Source organism: Crocuta crocuta, unplaced genomic scaffold (genome assembly GCF_008692635.1).
Source record: "Crocuta crocuta isolate KB4526 unplaced genomic scaffold, BGI_CrCroc_1.0 scaffold271, whole genome shotgun sequence".
NCBI classification, from domain to species: domain Eukaryota; kingdom Metazoa; phylum Chordata; class Mammalia; order Carnivora; family Hyaenidae; genus Crocuta; species Crocuta crocuta.
This window is the reverse complement of record NW_027527824.1, coordinates 670,601-678,359: the sequence shown is the minus strand read 5'-3', so window position 1 is coordinate 678,359 and position 7,759 is coordinate 670,601.

The window sequence follows — 7,759 nt, the reverse complement described above, 5'->3', positions numbered from 1 at the left end:
CCAGAGGGCCATCGAGGATCTGTTAGACCTTGAACCGACTGGAGCTTAGAATCGAAACTGATAACTCAGAACCTGGACCCCAAACTCAGACTCAGAGCCCATTCGGCGATTCGGAAGGTGGGTTAGGCTGGCAGCCACCAACTCTTACACTGTTTCCAAAACTTTATGTAAAACTTTATGTTTCCCTTTTGGTAAACATACAATCTCATGCCATCTTTTAAAATTATTTTAAATTCAAATCATTGAATTCTAATGAATTCAAACCTGTCACTAAATGTAAGTGAGAACAATGAGATTTAGCTGTGGCCCCATCTGATAGGGCCTCCCTGCCCTCCTCACTTTCAGCAAATACAAGTGACTACAGAGAGACCCGCAATAAGGTGGGGACCTCAGACTCCAGTGTCCCTTCTCCTCCTGGAGGAGGGGACCCACGGGGCGCCAGCCCTCCAGGCCACCCTGTCCTTGGACAGGTCGGCCCACTGACTCCTTGAACCAGTCAAGGCCGCTTCAGTGCAAACCCTCCTATGCGGTAAAACCCAATGGCCACTCACGCTTTACTGTGAAATGGCAGCAAATAGATGCCCGTTATCACCCACATCTTTATATTTTTGTAGGTTTTTCTTTTTCCTTTTTTGGAGCAAGAAGAGTGACTTGGGGGTCCAGCGAACCCCAAGGTTACAATCCTAGAGAGAGAGTGGATATTCTGTCAAGGTCAGGTCTGTGGTCTGAGTTCCCAAATGCAGCAGCAAGGGAGAGTCTCCCTCAACCCTTGTTAAATTAGGGCACACNTCCCACTGAATAAGCATCTCTGTATTTTAACTGCATCCTAACACTGAGGTGTGCATGCATGTGCAGTCCAGGCATCACCTCCGCTGAACACGGCTCCTTGGGCTTTTGAGGGCCCCCACCCAGCGACGGCGCGCCCCCAGCCACGGCAGGCACCGGCAGAACTGAAAGACCGCTCACTGCACAACCCACACGTTGTCACGATTTGAGGCCTGGTTTTGGCATTTCTTCATCTCTTTTGTCAACCAGAGGAGCAACAAAGGAAGAGATGGTGACCCCTCAGGGCCCCCTGGAGGCCGTGGGGACATTCTGAGGAGGGGCTGGGCCACTGCCTTCCAAGACAGTTCTCACAGTTCTCGGCAGCTCTGTGAAGGTTTGTTGACCGTGTGAATGAAGGAAATAAGGAAGCCAGACTCCCTGGCGAGTGGGCCCTGTGGGCTCCAGCTGGCAGCCCTGACCACTCTGACCCTGTGAGGGGTGGGGGCACCCACACCAACTCCCACCCACCGCGGGTTGGTGGGGTAGGAGCGTAAGAGGAAGCCTGCCTGTGGCCTCCCTTCCCACCAGGCCTCCCCTGCTCGAGTTCACCGTGAAGAGAGGAGGTGAGACGTCCGGCCCGCCCCAGGAACCCCACGGGAGCCCAGTTATTTACTGGAAACAGTGAGGGATGAATTCTTGGCGGCTTCAGTCCGTGCAAATCAGAGACACGACTGAGCTCAAGTCTGGTTTTGATCAGTTCCAACTGAACAGACGGCTCGTTAAATCTGAGCTGAGGAGGCCTTTCTGGAACCCTCTCCGGCCCTCCCCCTTCCACCTCAGGGCTGGAAGGCCTCTTGGAGAGCAGTGAATCCAAGCCACCCGTTTTACAGATGGGGAGACAGAGGCCTGGAGAAGCCCCTCCAAGGCCACGGTGGTTGCCGTGGGTGTGAGAGGGCCAAGCCAGGCCATGTGGGAATGTGCTTCTGGAGCTCTGCAAGCTGAACGGAGCAGGTCCGGATGTTCCAGGGCCTGGTCCTCCATTTCAGGCTCTAGTTTTTTCCCCATTCAATCTGGATGCTTCCACCATGTTTCCCTAGATACATCTTCTCCTTTGTGGGTGATGATGGGGGTGCAGGAGGAGACTCAGACAGAAGAGACCTGAGGGCTAGGTGTCCTCATCTGTGAAATAGGTTATCATGATGTGGGCACCCAATTCAATGATGAGGGCAAAGCCCCGCCCAGTCTGGTGCCCGGTAGACACTCTTGGCAGAACTAGAATATGCCTCCAGCGGGCTCACCCTCGAGCGCTTCCCAGCCCCGCTTTCCTGAGGCCGGGCCACCAGCTTGGGCGAATGAGGTGACGTGAGGGTGACGTGAGCCTGGCCCAGCTGTCAGCCTCATCTTCACGGCCCTTTGATCCACCACCAGCTCCAGTGGCCGGAGCTGGGGCCGGCGGGCCTCGGACGGTGATAGATGCCCCCGCCTGGCGTCCCACTGGGAAACACGTGTCCACTCATGCGGGTCCCCGGGTCTACCTGGCACCGGAGCTCCCCAGCCTTGGCCCCCATGGCTCCCTCGCTCACACCCAGCCCTTCTGTCACCTTCTCTTTCCCAACCACCTCCAGTCTTCGCTCCTCCTGTCTCCTCCTGCAGAGCCCTCCAAGCCAGAGCCAGGTTCACGGCTCCTGCTCCAGTTCACAGTGGCTTTCACGTGTGGCGCCTCACTTCATCCCCACCATAACCACAGTGTGTGAAGCCGGTGCGATTGGGATGGCCCCGGTCTCACAGATGGAGCCACTAAGGCTGGCCAGGCAGCCAATAGCTGTCATTGATGAGCAGGGATTGCGGTCCGGAACTGTCTGCTTACACACTGGGGGGCTTGGCCAAGAGGATGCTAGAGGCTCAGCAAGTCCTGGAGACAGGGGGCTGGAAGGAGCCTGGGGTGGGGATTGTATTTAATCCAAACTTCAAAGGAATTGTCAACTCAGATCATCACTAACACTCAGAATCTTAGAAGAGAGAAATGCCTGGCCTGGAAGGACTCCTGGGGGTAGATGAGTCTACCCATCAGACTCCCAGAGCCTGCAGCCCCCGAAGGAACATCCCCCGGGGGAAGCGAGCTCTCTCCCTTCCATCTGTCGATCTGTTGCAGCCTTTGCCTGTGTGGGACAGCTCTGATTGGACGAATGTCTTTCCTCCCATGAAGCTCGGTGCCCTGTGCCTTCCTGCAGCCTCTTAAGAGTCTGGAGACCAGACAGTGACCAAAGCCCCCTGGGTCCTTTTCCTCCGGGCAGGGAGCCCCAGGAAGGCATGGGGCAAACATCTGGTACTGAATGGGGAGGGGAGAGGCCCAGCTCAGGCCACAAAGGCTGAGCAAGAAGTCCAGCCCCACCTGCTGTGGATGTGTGGCCCCCACTAAGTCCCCACCCCTCTCTGAGCCCTGTTCCTCCATCCGGAAATGGGAGGAGGCAGGTGGGGGGGGGGGGACTGACAGGCTCCTGGCACAGGCCACGTGGCCACCGTGAGGAGCTGTGGGAGCCCCAGGTGACCTTTGGCTGCCCTCGTCTCCCCGGGGGTCCCCGCACCAGCGGCTCCTTCCAAGCACTGATTAACAGCTGGGGCGCACCTGGTGGGCAGATGTCAGCTCCTCGTCACCCCCCATCCTGTGTACGCGTGCATACGAGTTTGCATCTGCGCGCACGTACAGCTGCGTGTGCATATGCACGTGGGTGTGTGTGAGGTTGCACTGAAGAGTGGGGGCAGGTCTAGGGATGGGAATGGCTCTGCTGGGGCTTCACAGTGGGACCCTGGGGAGTCCCCACGCCACCTGCACCAGGCCCCCGGAGCCCTGGGCAGCGCACTTCAGAGCAGGACCTTGGCAGGGCTCCGGGGTTGTGGGTGAGCCCAGGGCACCTTCTCTCCCAGCAGAGGGCTTGGCCAGCTCTCCTCCTCAGAGGGGCTGACTCGTGGGGACGCTGAGTCCCTCTCCGGAGATGCAGGAGCAAGGGGTATGTGCTTATAGCGAAGCGAGCCTGCCGTCGGCATGGGGCAGAGGTGTGGCCGGTACCGGCCCCCAGCCCCCACGCCACCTCCCAGGGTCTGGTTCGAGGTTCAGAGAGGGGGGCGCCGGCTCCCCCAGGAGTTAGCCAACATGCTCTCTATGGCCCTGGGAGGTCGAGGTCAAAACCCCCGTTCCACAGAAGAACACAGGAATCTGAGACCCCCACCGAGCTCCCCTAAGTGGGGCCGGCTCCTAAGCCAGCACTTGTCCCGCGTGGGACCTGGGGGCGGGAGTCCGCCGGGGCCTGGGTGGCTGGCTGGTGGGGTGGCGGGGGGTGAGGGAAGGGCACAGGCAGGGGCCCTGCCGCCCTGCACAACGGTGTCCCCATCTCTGGGCCGGGCCTGACGTCTCCTAGCAGACTCCAGAGGGGAGGAGGTAGGCTGCGGGAGGGGATCTGGGAACGATTTGATAATTAGGCAAGAGGCCTTGACAGGCCGCCTCTGGGGGGTCTATTAGGGCACCCCAGGGAGGCCTGCAGTGAGCCCGGCCACCCGCCACCCCCCACGCTCACGGGTCCCCCACCGCCCTCTCGCCCGCCCTGCCGTCACCCAGCAGTGCCCTGCTCTGTCCCTTGCTACGTGAGGTGGGGCCGGAAGAACTCAAGCTGTAGAGAAGAGCTGGGGGCCCACCGCTGGGACAGGAGAGGCCACGAGGAGCAGACAAATGTTGAGGGTCAACCTCTCACTGCCTGGGAGGGCCCAGATCGGGCCTAGGGACCCACCTCATCTTCCTGAGTCCTGACGGGCAACCTATCACCCATCCCTGGCCTCCAGCGTCCCGCCTCCTGTTCCCTCGAGCAGTCCCATCCCTCGCTGCCGCTGCCATTTGTCCCTATTGCAAAGGATAAGAGACACATGGGCTACTGCGTTTCTCCCCTCCCAGCATCCAAGGAGGGCCCCTTCTGGGGCATGGGGGGGTAGGGTCTGTGCCCTGTGGCTGGCGGTGGCCGGTGGCCGTCAGGAGCTTCAGCAGGGACTGCCGCTGGAGATACAGCCGTGGAGCCGCTAGTGCCCACGAGTGTCGTGCCCTCCGAGAGCTCCCGCTCACAGAATGCCCTGTGTGTCCAAACAAGACTAGCATCCAGGGGCGCCTGGGTGGCTGGGTTAAGCATCTGACTTTGGCTCAGGTCATGCATGATTCTATGGACTGTGGGTTTGAGCCCCGCATCGGGCTCTGTGCTGCCAGCTCAGAGCCTGGAGCCTGCTTCGGATGCTGTGTCTCCCTCTCTCTCTGCCCCTACTCCCCTCGTGTTCTGTCTCTCTCTCTTTCAAAAATAAACATTAAAAATAAGTTAAAAAGACGCGCCATCGAGTGTCCCTCTGTAAGCTGAGTCTCGTGTGGTGTAGTGGGTGCAGAGCCAGATGTCAGCAAGCCCCTCTGCCCCCAGAACCCATGATTTCCCAGCCTCCCCGCGGCGCCACACGGCTTCTCATCATCTGGGGTGACCTGTGCTTAGTGACGCCAACCCGGAAATGAGGGTGCTGCGGATGGGTACTTAAGGACAAGCGACGGGAGCAGAGAAATTGTTGTAGACTCTGAAGGATGAGTGGACTCTGACAGTCGGTAGTGGAAGGAACTGCCTGCCTGGCGGAGGGGTGGGTCAGAACAGAGGCGTGATGGCTTCTGGGTCCAAGGCAAGTGCAGGAAACGAGGGGGTGGCGCAGGGCAGGGATGGTGGGCAAGGTCAGCCGGGCCCGCTGCCGCAGCCCTGAATCCAGGCTGAGGTGAGTCTTGCTTGGAGACCAGCCACCCCTTGGGGAGGGTGCCTGGTTCCCGGCACGACCTCACACAGCTCAGAACCACACACAGCACAGGTGCTCCCCAACCCCCAAGCTTTGTCCAGACAAGGGCCATCTCTCCTCTGGGGGGCCCTGGGAAGCCATGGGGTCTTCTCCAAAGAGTCCCCAGCCTGCTTCCATGTAAAAAGCAGTTGACAATTCCCATGCTGGTGACTCACCAGTGTGGGGAGTGTGGGGGAGGGCGGTGGGGTTGAGAGGGTCTTTTCTCTCTCTGCCCGCCTCTGCCCCTGTGCCAGCTCCAAAGCAATCCCAGACGCCTCTGGCACAGCCGGGAGCTTTCAGCACCGCTGGGTAAGGCGGAGTGACCTTGGGAGGCGAGACCCCCTGCTGTGAGGGCGGGCCACACTCTCCAGTGGATGGGCCAGGGTCTCACTGGGTCTTTGGACAGCAGGACTCCAGTGTTTCCCTTCATCTGGAAGTCATATCCTCTAGCCGCGTGGGGTCCGCCCTTTCTCCTGAACCCCACTCCCGGCCCAGGGCACATACAGCTCCCCCGGTGTAGTGGGCTCGGCATTCGGAGCCCTGGGCTGGGCAGCCAGCATCTGGAGCCAAGAACCACAGGCTCAGCTGGAGCGCGGCGGCCTGGGAAGCGCTCACCCACGGAGGTGATGTGGGATCCGTCCTGCCCCCCTCGGCGGGTGTCAGAGTGATTAATGGGCAGATGCTGAGAGGAGAGACTGGGAAAAACAAGCAGTCTCAGGGCACGGGCCTCCCCAGTCCTCACTAGCTGCCACCCGTCCCCAGATTCGGGAGGGGGGACGGGGCCTCAGGGCTGTGTGACCTCTGGCAGGTCCCTTCTCTCTCTAGGCCTCTGCGGCCTTTCCGATGGGTCTGAAAACCAACCCCAAATGGCGAAATCGCCAGAAGGATCAAGGGAGAAGTTGGACATCAAGCACCCAGCTCAGACCTGGCACGGGCACAGGGCGGGTCACCTTGCGCCTTCTCTGCTAAGCCTGTGGTGTCGCCCTGGTTCCCTGTCTGCTCCTGGTCTGTGGGCACTTCTGCCCCCTTCTGTCCCTCCAGCCCTCCAGCCCCTCCCCCAGGAGACCCCTGCCTGCAACACCACCCCTCCCCCCGACTTACGTTGTCAGGCCTTCTAGACAACCTATATAAAACAGTCCTTCCTCTCCCCCAACTGCCCCTCCTGGCCCATCGTCTCTGTCCTCTTCAGGCTGTTGTTGTATTAACTTTTTCCTTAATATTTGCCACCACCTGACCAAAAAAAAAATCCAAGTTTTGTTTATTGTCATTCTCTCCAACTAGAGTGTCAGTTCCAAGAGGGCAGGCAGAGATTTTTGTCTCTTGTTTACTGTGGAATCCCTAGGACAGTGCCTGGAACAAAGCAGATGTGTGTGGGTGGGAAGGAGGGAGGGAGGGCAAGGGGAAGGGGACTCTGGAAAAGGGAAGACGTGGGCTGGGGAAGGGTTGGGAAGGTGGGTTCCCATCCTCGGGGAAGGAGCAGTGAGTTGGGCCTGGAGTGAGAGCTTGGCATTTGCCAGGTGGTAGAGGAAGGCACTGGAGTCTGGGGTACAGCTAAATGCCTGAGGATAGACCTGGACGTGAACGTGAACATGAACATGAACATGAACATGAACATGAACATAAACGTGAACATGGGAAAGCAAGGGAGCCAGATGCTGGAGAAGAGGTAAGGGCAGGTGGGGAGGAGGGATAGGGCAGACAGGATTGAAAAATAATGATAATTTTTGGGCACCTGGGTGGCTCAGTCAGTTAAGCGTCTGAGTCTTGATTTGGCTCAACTTAGGATCCCAGGCAGGTGCTGGGGTCACCATTACTGGGGCTTCGGGGGCAGCAAGTGAGTAGAACTGGAGCCCTGGAATGAGGGGCACTGCACCTTTGACCCAAGGGCCACTGAATTCAAGGGGCTGCCTCTGCTCCACTCCACCACCCACCGCCCCGACATGGGGAAGCAGAGACCACAATGCAGGGACCTATTCAGGGCCCACCGTGGGCCAGGGGTGGTGGGGGCAGCCCAGGGCCTGGTGCCCGGAGATGACCTAGGCAGCCAGACTCAGTTTAGAAGATGCAGCTGCTGATCCCTGCTCCAGCCAAACCTCCTGTGGCTCTTTTCATCTCAGTGCCCACAGAGCCACTCCCCCCCCCCCCCCCCGGC